Source organism: Zingiber officinale, chromosome 10A (genome assembly GCF_018446385.1).
Source record: "Zingiber officinale cultivar Zhangliang chromosome 10A, Zo_v1.1, whole genome shotgun sequence".
In the NCBI taxonomy this organism is placed as follows: Eukaryota; Viridiplantae; Streptophyta; class Magnoliopsida; order Zingiberales; family Zingiberaceae; genus Zingiber; species Zingiber officinale.
Window position 1 is genome coordinate 74,309,115 of NC_056004.1, and position 14,044 is coordinate 74,323,158.

The window sequence follows — 14,044 nt, forward strand, 5'->3', positions numbered from 1 at the left end:
GGCCGATCGGATAGTTGATACAAAATCCTGCTAGGTCGATGGGCCGATCGGATAGCTGGTACGAAGTCCAGCTAGGTCAATGGGGCGACCGGATAGCTGACACGAAGTCTAGACAGGTCAACAGGCAGACCGGATGTCTGGCAAACTGGTAAGTTAAGGTAAGTCACTGGAGGAGAGTGATCAAGTGAGGACGCATCTCGATTGAAGGGGCAGTAGGCGTTGGTTCAGTTTAGGTCAATTTGGGATCCCTAAGCTGAGACCTTGACTAGTTTTTGGTTCTAGGAGGACAAGAACTAATTACTACTCTGTATTATTAAATTGTCCTGATACTTATTTTGCAGGGTATTTTGGACTAACATTATTTTGTAGAGCTAAGAGAAGAAAATTGCCTTCGGATGAACAATGTCCGAAGGCGCCTTCAAGCTTGATGGAAGACACCTTCGTACTGTTCATAGAAGGTGCCTTCTATGACTATGGAAGGTGCCTTCCACGGGATAAAGTTGGCTGAAGTCATGGATAAGCATTGGATTGTTCGAGATCAAACTTGCCCCATTGGAGGCACCTTCCATGGCTATGGAAGGCACTTTCCATGCCCCTTATATAAGGCATTCAAGAATAACACACATACGAACTACTACGCATCCATTTGAGGTTTCAACTGCTCTGGGCTTCTGCTGCGACTCTGCTGCTAAGCTACTGTGTTCGATGATTGCTCCGAGGACTTTTGATCATGACCAGTAGACTGACTCTGACACACGAGTGCCTTCACATAAATTCTTAAAGTGTCGGTAATGAGATTTCTAATTGTACTTAAATTCTAAAAATAAAAAGTGTAGTCTGTTACACTTCTCTGAACTCTCTCTATACTCGATTATCTCTTTTGGAGGTACCGAAAGAGACTTTTAGTGGATTACCCATCGATAGGTCCGCAGGACCTGGGTCTTGGAGTAGGAGTCACCGAAGGCTCCAAACCAAGTAAAACCGCTTGCGTTTTCTGCTATTGGATTTTCGTTTTTAAGTTTTCCGATGCATACTTTACTTTGATTTTAAAAAAAATATTTTTTTTGAAAACCACGTGATTTACCCCCCCCCCCCCCCCCTCTCACGTGCGTAATAGATCAAATATGGTGGAGCGGGAGTAAAGTGTGTAAGTACCCCGTAGTAGTTTTTGATGTAATCAACGAAGTTAAGTTAGATCCTGTTGTCTTTGATACCTTATGTCTAAGTGTGCAGGAACTTAGTAGCATAGGAAGTCAAGCGAAAGATACAGCTAGCAAGAAGGACGATATGGAAGAGAGTTAACAGCCATGGTGTGTCTGAGGGATGAGGTATTGCGAAAGAGTATGCTGGTGGACGAGAAGGGAGCGCACAACATTTCCGAGGGACGAGAAACCAGAGCAGAAGATTGCTCAAGAAGGTCGGAAGATGAGTTCGAGTGAGCCTAATTCTAGATGACTGAAATCACCAAAGCAATCGAAGAAGGAGCCAGACCAGTTAGCTGAAGTTGATTGATCCAGGCGCCCAGACCCTAGGGCAGCCCGGGGGCACCTCGACTCGGCGACGTTGTAGATAAAATTCAACAAGGGTTCGGCGCTCGGAGCTATTCCAAGAGCCCAGACCAAAGAAGTTTTATCCAGATCAAGCTGTTGCAATCCGTTGTGACATGGATAAGGTTTTATCCACACCTAGGTGCCTAGAAACCTTCCAAGCTCCCGGAGTAGGGCTATAAATACAACATTGATCTCAATAGTTCAACACAACACTTGTAAACAAATTCTCTTTCTATTCTACTACTTTGTCTGTGAGTTGTCAATGTTGTAAGAGGCTACTCCGCCTAAAGGAGATTTTAGTGAGCTTCATTTATCTTGGATTAGCAATCCTCTGATTGCAAACCAAGTAAAAAAAGATATGCCTCTTTCTTTCTTGTTAATTAGTTTATTATTAAACAAGTATGTCTTAATTTGGTTTGAAAAGTTGAGAAAGTGTTTGTTTGAAATTGTGCAGGGCAATTCATCCCCTCTTGTTAGCTGTAAGGGACCAACAAGTGGTATCAGAGTCTGACCATTTCAGAAGGACTAACTGTCGACCGAAGCACAAAAGACGATGATCGGACCAAGCATCTACCTGCCTAAGTTCGAGGGGAGTTCACAATTTGGAAAAAGAAGATGGAGGTATTCTGTAAAAATGACTTTGAATTATTAATAATAATGAAGTATGGTTTTGTAGTGCCAAAGGATTAGCAAGGGAACGACAAAGAAGAACATCAATGGATAAAAAAGGAGCAAGCCGACTTCGTGACAAACAACAAGGCAAAATTCCATCTACTAAGCATTGTACTGCCACAAGAAGTCAACCGGATCAGAACCTACATGTCAGCCAAAGAGCTTTGGGATAAATTCCTAGAACTACACGAAAGGATCTCGGAGGTAAAACTTACGAGACGAGACCTGCTCCAAAACCATATCAGCAACCTCCAGTTAAAAGAAGGCAAAACTATCACACACCTCCACTCGAGAATCAAAGAACTCATCATCAGACTCACGAATCTCGGAGAAATGGTAACCAACCGAGATTCGCTAAGGTACACGCTTAACACTTTTCCTAGGACTCCTAAATGGGCAACCCTAGTAGATGCATATTTTATCTCTAGGGACTTAGAGATAAGCAATTTAGAAGAATTATTCTTTACTTTTTAAATTCATGAGTCAAGATATGCAAGTCTAAATAAGGAGTCAAAGCACAACATTTCCTTAAAGGCAAAAATGGATGAACTAGATTCCAAGACATCCCTTGACGATGCTGAAATGACATTTTTGGTAAGGAAGTTCAAATTTTTTTTTAAAGCTAATAACTTCAATCAAGTGTAGGCTAAGAAAAGACAATGCAATGAAGAAGGGCATGTCAAATACAACTATCCAAAATTAAAAAACAAGGAGAAGGGCAATAAACCGACCTAGACAAAGCACAAAAATCTAAAGGTGATGTGGGATGAAACATCGTCAGAGTCGGAGATTGAAGCTCATGCCGAACTTGCACTGATGGCAAGTCACCAAGAAGAAGAAGACGAAGCAAGCTCATCCAAAATAAGCATCGATGAAGGGGGAGTAACGTCAAAAGGAAACAACACTATAGGGGGAGCTTCAGATAATAAAATCAACAAGGTAAGTCAGGTACGGTCCCTACCTCCTGACCAGTTATACAAATTCATAAAAATATTGTCTAGAAATGCTTGTAAATTAGAAATAGAAAATGAAAAATTTTAAAAATAAAATGAGGAGTTAAAATTAAACTTAGCAACATCTTGTTGATTTGAAGATTTCGACAAGATAAAAATGGAAAATGAAAAATTGAAAGTAGAAATAAAAGATTTAAAGAATTTTGCATGCTCACATGTTCAACAAATTAGAAATTATAATGGACTAAATTGGTATTTTAGATATCATTAGTACCAAATTAGAAATTTATTATGAAAATATATTCCTAGAAAGATTTTGATTAACCCGGTAGCAAAAAAACCTATATTGAGTTTCCATAATCTTTCTTAGATTAAATTGTTATGCATGTCTTACTAATTTAATATTTTTTACTTAAAATTGACTAATATTCTAAATAAATTGTTTCATTTAATTTTTCTTCAAAATTTATTAGATATTAATTTTTTTTGAGAAAGATGATTTCATTTCTTATCAGTAGAAAACTTTTCATAATTTTCAAATCATTATAATATTTTTTATGATTTGTTTTAACAAAAATTATATTCTTCAATTTAAAAATATTTTGAAGTGCTATTTTTTGAAAAAATTATTTTTCTGTCAAAATTTATCATATTCTCTATCCAAGGAAATATTTTCAATTTTTTTAACTGTTATTGAATTTTCTAAGAATTATTTATCCAAATACTAATTTTTAATATTAAAAATTCTCGAAAATTGAATTTTTGAAAATTTATTTTTTTCTATAAAATACTTGCTCTATTATATTTTCATAAAATGTTTCATGATTTTTTGAGTTTAGAAACTATTTTTAAGAAATTTTTAAAGAAAATATGTCTTTATGTAGAAAAGAATTTATTACTACTTAAATAAATTTTATTTTTTTGTGAAAATTTTATCATTGCTTTGGATATGTTTGTTTAATTGTTATAAATTTTTTTTAACATTTTCTATGATTAAAAATATTTTTTCAAATTATTTTTTTCCAAAAATGGCTTATAAATTGTAAAAACCTAGATTTTCAAAATTTAAAGTTCTTGATTTTTCTGGATGATAGTTACTATAATTTTATCCCTTAGACTCTATTTTGAATTTATTTCAAGATATTTTCATAGCATACCCCTATTTTTAACGTGATCAACCGAGAAAAATTAGAGGTTAAGTCTAGGGGGAGGGCACATCTTGATTTTTGTATATTTTTTTAATTACAAAATTTATACTTGTTACCTTACTGTTATTTATTTTTGTTTTACCCTAACTTAACTTGGATTACTCACATCAAAAAGGGAGAGATTGTAAGTACCCTATGATAGTTTTTAATATGATCAACCGAGTCAAGTTAGATCATGTTATCTTTTGAAACCTTGTGTTTAAGTGTATAGGAACTTAGGAGTATAAGAAGTCGAGCGAAAGACGCAACTAGAGAGAAGGATGACACGGGAGAGAGTCGACAGTCTCGGTGTGTCCGAGGTATAAGGTGCCGCGGAAGAGTACACTAGAGGACGAGAAGAGAGCGTGCGACATTTCCGAAGGATGAGAAATCGAAGTAGAAGATTGCTCAAAAAGGCAAGAAGATGGGTTCAGGTGAGCCTAATTCCAGATGGTCAAAATCACCGAAGCGATTGAAGAAGGAGTCGGACCGGTCAGCTGAAGCTAATTGATCCAGGCGCCTGGACCTCAAGGGTAGCCCGAGGGTACCTTGACTCGGCGACGTTGCGGATAAAAGTCAACAAGGGTTCAGGTGTCTAGAGCTATTCCGGGCACCCAAGCTAGAGAGGTTTTATCCAGTTCGAGCTGTTGCGATGTGGATAATATTTTATCCACACCCAGCCTCCCAAAAACCTTTCAGGTGCCCGGAGCAGGGCTATAAATATAGTTCTGACCTCAATAGTTCAATACAACACTTGTGAATAAATTCTCTTTCTATTCTACTACTTTATTTATAAGCTATCAATGTTGTAAAAGGCTATTTTTCCCAAAGGAGATTTTAATGAGATTCATTTGCCTTGGATTAGCAATCCTCTGATTGCAAACCAAGTAAAAAGATCTGCCTCTTCTTTTCTTGTTAATTAGTTTATTATTAAACAAGTGTATCTTAATTTAGTTTGAAAAGTTGAGAGAGGTGTTTATTTTAAATTGTGCGGGACAATTCACCCTGTCACGCTCCAGAGGAGTCCCTGCCAAACAAAAAAAATCTGGCAGCATCTCCCCTGCACCGGTGACAATCTGAAGCATACATACATACAAAATACATCAGCCACATACGGCTGGAATATATTCACAACCATGCAGTTATATATATTCAGTCCACTCGATTGGAACAAAAATAGAAACAACCACGCAGTTAATATACTTAGCCTATCCAGCTGGACAAAATAAAAACAACAACGCAGTTAATAACAACCCACACGGATGGAAATAAACACAACGGAAATCACAAAGAAATAGGAACGTATGACTAACAAAGTCATTAACCACAAAACTTGTAACCACCAGACTAGACTCCAAACCCACATCAACTTATAAAAAAAATAAAAAAAATGCAAAATCAATATACCACCAAACAAAAACAAGACTGAAAAGAAATTCATCCTCGAGAGTGTAGTGGGACTGGCAGCTAGGACTCTCCAAGCATCCTTGATTCATCTACCTGCTACCTGGTGAAAGAAAAACCAGTTTGTGGGGTGGTGAGTATTGAAACTCAGCAGGTAAACGAAAGATAGTGCATGAACATAATATACAAATAGAGAGTGCCAACAGTATACAGTCTCAAAAGAGAAATAGCAGATACTAAAATGAAATTACAATAAATGTTCGTACCAGTAACCATATCCTAGGCTAGTAAAATCAGGAGTAGAACAACTCTGCTACAGATCTACTCATAATTACAAGGGTAACATGTGAGGTATATGTTGGTCCCTTTGGAGGCCGGGAAGAGGGGAGGGGTGAATTGCCCTACAAAATAAAACTCGAACCTTTCTCGGATTTCAACTATATAATGAACACTTGTAATAAATAAATAAAAGAGACTAAGTAAAGAAAAGCAGACACCAGAGTTTTACTTGGTTTGCAATCAGGGGATTGCTAATCCAAGGAATGTAAGCGCACTATCTGATTCTCCTCTGGGCGGAGTAGCCTCTTTACAACGTTGACAGCACAAATGAAAAGAACAGAATTGAAAGCACAGAAGGAATTGATTACAAGTGAGTTGTTCTGAATGTGCAGACCAGTACTATATTTATAGTACTGGTCCGGGCGCCTGGAAGGAGTTCTGGGCGCCCTGGAGGGGATAAAATTTTATCCCCAACGATCAGATCGCGTTTGACGCGATCCTGGTCAAAATCCAGCTCCGGGCGCCCGGAGGGGTTCCTGGCGCCCGGACCTCTTAAGTCAACTTTGTTGACTTTTTGTGGTCCGGTTCCACTGCTCCGGTTTAGCTCGTTTCGGTCCGGGTCTGTTCGCTCCGGCTCCGTTAGCTTGGGTGATCTCGGCCTTCCGGAATAGGGCTCACCCGAACCCATGTTCCGGCCTTCTCCTCGAGCAGCCTTCCTTCCCGGTTTCTCGTCCCTCGAACGCCGCGCACGTTCTTCTCGTCCACCGGTGTACTCTTCCGCGGACACCTCGTCCCTCGGACGCACCGAGCCCGTCGGCTCTCTCCCGTGCCGTCCTTCTCGCTAGCCGCGTCTTCCGCTCGACTTCCTGTGTTCCTAAGCTCCTGCACACTTAGACACAAGGGTTAAACAAACGCAGGACCTAACTTAGCTTGCTTGATCACATCAAAACACCTTGGGGTTCCAACAATCTCCCCCTTTTTGATGTGAGCAACCCAAGTTAAGTTAGGGTAAACATATGCAATAAAAACAATTTATATTCAAATAAGTCCAAGTATTTTTCAAATGAAAAAATTATATTACCTCCCCCTAGACTTAACATACTTCTCCCCCTTTGATCACATAAAAATTTGGGGTTATAAACAAGTCTAAGGTAAATTAAAAAAAACTTTGAGTGTAAAATTTGGGGTTATCTCAGCATTCAAAAAAAATTTGTAATTAAAAAAATTCTAAGTTAATATTCATAAGAAACAATTTTAAGTCAATTTTAAGAAAAATGATAAGGCAATATTATCATTAAAAAAATTCTAAGTTAATTTTCATAAAAATTTCTAAAAAAAATTTCTAAGTAGTTAAATTTTTTAAATATTTTCTAACACAAATTGAATAACTCTTTTAAAGTATTAAATTAATACTTTTTCAGTTAGTCAATTAAACTTTTCATATCGATACTTGGCTTCCAGGTCGTGGCGAGGCACTAGGCCTTCTTGGTTATTGGAGCAACAACCACTTCCTTAGACAAAGCCTCATAAAGAAATTAGTTGTTTAATTTCCTTGCTGAAAATGCTAAGTCTGACTTTAATTTTAAGTTAAACAGGTTTTTGGAACCCAGTAGAGGTTCCTACCTACAGGATTAACTAAGTATTTCCTAGGTATATAGATTTTTGATATATTTCTAATTTGACTTTGATGAAATCTATAATACCAATTTAAAACTCTATAATTTCTAAAAGTAGGAATATTTGAACCATTAGATTTTTTCAATCTTTCTATTTCTTCTTTTAGTTTTTCATTTTCAATTTTTAATTTTTCAAAATCCTCTATAAGACATGATTTTGCCAAAATTCTCTTTGTTTCTAAAATTTCATTTTCTAATTTGGCATTTTTATTTTCTAATTTATACATGGATTTAGTCATAGCTTTGATACCAAAGTAAAGTTCATCAGGGGGTAAGAGGCATACCTCACTTACCATATCAGACTTGAAGCCTGAATCTCCCCCTGCTTCGCTACTTCCATCTGAGGTCGCTCCCCCTTCATCAATGCTGGGTTCTGATGTATTTTGTCCTTCGTAGCTTGCCATCAGTGCTATCCCGGCATATTCTTGAGCTTCTGATTCGGATGAAGAAGTGTCGTCCCAAGTTGCTTTTAGGTTGTGTTTTTTAGGTGCCTTCATTTTGACCTTCTTGAGTTCTGGGCACTCTTCCCTTAGGTGTCCCTCCTTTTGACACTGGTAGCACCGTACCTTTCTTCTACCTTTTTGATTCTTTTGATTCTGCATTTTAAATTTATTAGATCTAAAAAACTTTTTAAAGTTTCTTACCATGTACGCTTCTTGATCGTCTTCGGGGTCTGACTCGGGTTCATCCTTGTTAGTTGCGTTCAGTGCCATAGTCTGGGTTGTGTCCTTTGATATCTCTGCATATCTAGTTTCGTGTAATTCAAGGGTAGAAAACAACTCTTCTAAAGTACTTACCTCCAGGTCTTTTGAGATGTAGTAAGCATCGACGATTGATGTCCACTCTGGAGTTCTTGAAAACGCGTTGAGCGCGTAGCATATAGTGTCTCGGTTTGTTACCGTTTCACCAAGGTTTTCGAGACCAGTAACTAGTTCTTTTACCTTCGCATGTAGACCGGCTACTTTCTCACCTTTCTCCAGACGGATGTTCATCAGTTTGCTGTGGAGGATGTCCCTTCTAGCGAGCTTCGCTTCGGACGTGCCTTCGTGGAGTTCCAAGAACTTCTCCCAAAGTTCTTTAGTAGATAAATAGTTTCCGATGCGGTTGACCTCTTGAGGCGGTAACACGCTCAGCAGGTGATGTTCCGCACGGCTGTTTGCTACCGACTCATTCTGCTCCTTCTTTGTCCAATCACTCTCTTCTTTTTCTTTTCCATCTTTATCTATTGGAGCTACAAAACCATATTTCATGATAAACCGAATTTCAAAATCTGTTTTTAGGAATACCTCCATACGACGCTTCAGTCTGCGAAGTTCCCCTCGAATTTTGGTGGAATAATGCTTGGTCCGGCCATCTTTGTTGCTTCGATCGGCGGTTAGTCCTCCTGAAGTGCCTTGCTCTGATACCACTTGTTGGTCCCTTTGGAGGCCGGCAAGAGGGGAGGAGTGAATTGCCCTACAAAATAAAACTCGAACCTTTCTCGGATTTCAACTATATAATGAACACTTGTAATAAATAAATAAAAGAGACTAAGTAAAGAAAAGCAGACACCAGAGTTTTACTTGGTTTGCAATTAGGGGATTGCTAATCCAAGGAATGTAAGTGCACTATCTGATTCTCCTCTGGGCGGAGTAGCCTCTTTACAACGTTGACAGCACAAATGAAAAGAACAGAATTGAAAGCACAGAAGGAATTGATTACAAGTGAGTTGTTCTGAATGTGCAGACCAGTACTATATTTATAGTACTGGTCCGGGCGCCTGGAAGGAGTTCCGGGCGCCCTGGAGGGAGTTCCGGGCGCCCTGGAGGGGATAAAATTTTATCCCCAACGATCAGATCGCGTTTGACGCGATCCTGGTCAAAATCCAGCTCCGGGCGCCTGGAGGGGTTCCGGGCGCCCGGACCCTCAATAGCGCCCAGGGCGCCCGGAATGATTCTGGGCGCCCGGACCTCTTAAGTCAACTTTGTTGACTTTTTGTGGTCCGGTTCCACTGCTCCAGTTTAGCTCGTTTCGGTCCGGGTCTGTTCGCTCCGGCTCCGTTAGCTTGGGTGATCTCGGCCTTCCCGGCCTTCTCCTCGAGCAGCCTTCCTTCCCGGTTTCTCGTCCCTAGAACGCCGCGCACGTTCTTCTCGTCCACCGGTGTACTCTTCCGCGGACACCTCGTCCCTCGGACGCACCGAGCCCGTCGGCTCTCTCCCGTGCCGTCCTTCTCACTAGCCGCGTCTTCCGCTCGACTTCCTGTGTTCCTAAGCTCCTGCACACTTAGACACAAGGGTTAAACAAACGCAGGACCTAACTTAGCTTGCTTGATCACATCAAAACACCTTGGGGTTCCAATAGTATATACATATTACCAATAGGTAAGTCAGTCTAAACACATAAAACAGATATATATCTCAACATATGTAAGCATATCAGCATAAGTAAGCAACAGCAGCATAAGCTAGCAACAACAGCATAAATAAGCAACAACATCAGCTGGTATAACAATAACAACCTATGCATAGACGGTCACCCCACCCACCTCTCTGCACCACGACCCCTGTATGGTCGAGAGGCCGGATTGATGACAACTGTACCACTCAAAGGTCGCCACTACTCTCGAGTGACCGAGTGGACAGGTGCTGAGTAGCTAACTAGCTACAAAGCGAAGGGGGTCCCTGCTGCTCGCAACTCCAGCTACCACTACCCATGAGTGGCTGAGTGCGTCACGACAGGACAAGCGGCATCTGCTCCAGCTACCACTCTCTTGAGTGGTCGAGCATGCAACCCTGGTCAACGACTCTCTCGACCACAAGGGAGAATTTATCGTTGGTATGCATGCAATGATATGATGCGCAAGATGCAACAATCATCATACAAATATAAGCATAAATTAGGTATGCTACATGAAGTATCATGCTCAATACAGTATATAAATAAACAACAATCAAAACATGTAAACATGGTATCTAGTATCTGTATCATGGATAACAATGAGAGACTATATAGATATGTAGACGAATATCTCAAAGATCGAGTGGAAGTATCAAGTGCAGGAAAATAAGAGTGGAATCAAGGTAAAAACAGTATCTTATCCAAAATAGTTCATACACCAAGTTCAAAGAACTAAAGAGTCAAAGTAAGAAGTACCCACTTTTATCGTAAATTGTGCTAAATTTCCTCCAATCAAAGCTCTTGTCTCGAATCAGAATCCTGGAATAAGTACACAGTCAACACTTAGATCTAACATAGATCGGATAACGCAAGCCAAACCCTAATAAATCTAACCTAATGATCCCACAATTTCTTCCATGACCAATCTAATAATTAACCAAAATCATATCACCACTACATTGGATCCAAATAATACTAACCCTTTCATTATCATATAGGGTTAGGCTAGGCATGAACACATTCCAAAAACTCACCCGAGTCTGATGCCTCAGCCGCTAATCCAATACTAGAGAAAATCACTGTTGGAATTGATGGTTAGACCCCTAACCATGTCCACAGATTCCTCTTGGTTGAAATTTGAATGCCATTGTGGTGGCGAGCCAAGGAAGAGGAAAGGATGGTTATAATGTGGTGTCAGCATACTCAAGAGGCGACACCAAGCAGAGATTCGACACGATCTGACGGCTATAAGATGGCGATGATAAATCTGTAACATTACTGAGTGGTCTTTGCACGGAGGAGACAGCGGTGTTGCTTCGAGAGGCGACGCTCAGGTGGCACTCGAAGGGCTCTCGAGCACCGGCGTCAGGCGACGTTGATCGATTGGCTGGCTCAACACAGTCAAAGGGGTCGATGACACACAGGGAGGTCTGTACCCTCGCAAGAGTCGGGAGAGGGATGACGGCGTTGAGTGGAGGTCGGCTCCATCAGATGATCTGGAGCCGGTAGTGAAATACGCGAGAGGGAGAATCAGGAGAGAAGGGAGGAGTCGGCAGAGGCTAGGGCACGAGAACTCGCGAGAGGGAGAGGGAAGGAAGGAGTTCGGCAGTGTCGTGGGGTGAGGGCTCGGTAAAGGTCGGCGATGAAGAGGGGGAGGAGGTGTCGAGTAAGCAAATTAGGGCTAGAGGATCTTTTATAGAAATACTTAGGTTTGGTATAATTAAACCCTAAGTTGATCCCTTAATCAACTCCCACCTCTGGGTATTCCAATAGACTTTTTCTCGAGCCCATAAGTGTATCCCCTCTAAATACATCATACGAGCTCCAATTAAATCTCAGAAAGTTTCTAAAAATTCCAAAAAAATTTATTTAAATTATTTCTCCAACAACACTTATTATTTAATTATTATCTGGGCACCGTATTTTATATTCTCCCCTACTAATAAAAATTTGGTCCCCAAATTTCCTGCTCAACTCAGGAATCCTCATGTAAGAGTAACAACCAAACAACATACTTATATACCACACCATCCAAGTATCATAACACATCTCCAACCGTAAAAGATGACTCTGTGGGTTATGAGTTCATCCTACTTCCGCTACTCCCACACTACTAACTAGCCGACTGTGGGTAAAATCTACTAATAAATCAACAAAAGACTACATATTACCACACCTAATCTCTCAACATCCATCAATCAAAAATCATTCTCAATATAAATAAAACCTGATAGCCTCCTGAACAATGATAGAGTAAAAGGAAAGCATCCAACCTTCAACACCCACTGTCAATAAACCTAGATATATCTACCATGGTTCAACATTGCACGTCCATGTCATACCACTACGAAGATAATATCTAGCGGGGAAGTTTATTATCATAAATCTCTAGTGAGACAAACCAATCATATTCTTATCCTTCCAAATACTCAAGTTTCCACAATACAAGAATCACCATCCAAAGTCCGAAGGGTCACTCAACCTCCTACCAAGTACATACAGTCCATGGTCAAGGTCCCCATGGAATAGGATACATCGATCCACTACAGACTAGTCAAGCCGACAATGATATGAAGCTAATTCAATCCATTCTACGTCTGTATAAGTCATATACTCAAATGTGTCTCCTAGGTTATTTAACCAAACATAAATAACCTAAAGATCGGAATCTTCATGAAATAAAGTAAGTTGGCCTCCTACTAAACGAACTAATAAAAGTAACTCAGTACTCTACTAACTACACTAACAAGAATGGATCAATCTTCTACTGACCAAGTCAACAAAGGTAAATTGGCCCTCTATTAACCGAAGCAACAAGAGTAAATTGGTCTTCTACAGACTGAACCAACTAGGATAAATCGATCCTCTACTGCCCAAGTCAATAAGGGTAAATCGGTTGTCTACTAATCGAAGCAACATGATATTTAGCAGATACTATCCACTACCCAACTAGTGATAATAGAAACTAATAATACTGGTGGTATGGTAAAAGAAATCCCATGGGACCGTAATCTCTAATCTCTAGCAGTGTTTGATGGATCTAACTAATGACTGACATAACACAAGTCATACATGGTATAAACACTAGTCAAGTAACAACAGAAGTGTATGATAACAGTATACAACATACCTCCTATGGCTTGAAGATTCCTGCCGCTGTCTGGTCCCAAAACTTGAAAGTCACATCGAGGAATCAAATTACAAAGGGAAAACAACAAAAAAAACTGACACCGAAAATAGGCATCGTAAAACCTTGCTCTGATACCAAATAAATTGGTATCAGATTAACTAAAAAAAATCATAAATCGAAATGAGATCGAAATCCCAAAAACACAAAGCCCAACATTTGAACTTGAACCATGCTCTGATACCAAATAAATTGGTATCATATTAACTCGAAAATCTAAAACACGAAAATAGGCATCGCAATCCTGCTCTGATACCAATAAATTGGTATCAGATTAACTTGAAAAATCATAAATCAAAACAAGATCGAAATCCCAAAACACAAAACCCAACATTTGACTCGAACCATGCTTTGATACCAAATAAATTGGTATCAGATTAATTCGAAAATCTAGAACACGAAAAACAGACATTGTAAACCTGCTCTGATACCACTAAATTGTCACGCCCACAGAGGAGTCCCTGCCAGATAAAAAAAATCTGGCAGTATCTCTCCTGTACCGGTGACAATTTGAAGTATACATACATACAAAATATATCAGCCATATACAGCTAGAATATATTCACAACCACGCAGTTATATATATTTAGTCCACTCGGCTGGAACAAAAATAGAAACAACCACGCAGTTAATATACTTAGCCTACCTGGCTGGACAAAATAAAAACAACCATGCAGTTAATAACAACCCACACGGCTGGAAATAAATACATCGGAAATCACAAAGAAACACGAACGTATGACTAACGAAGTCATTAACC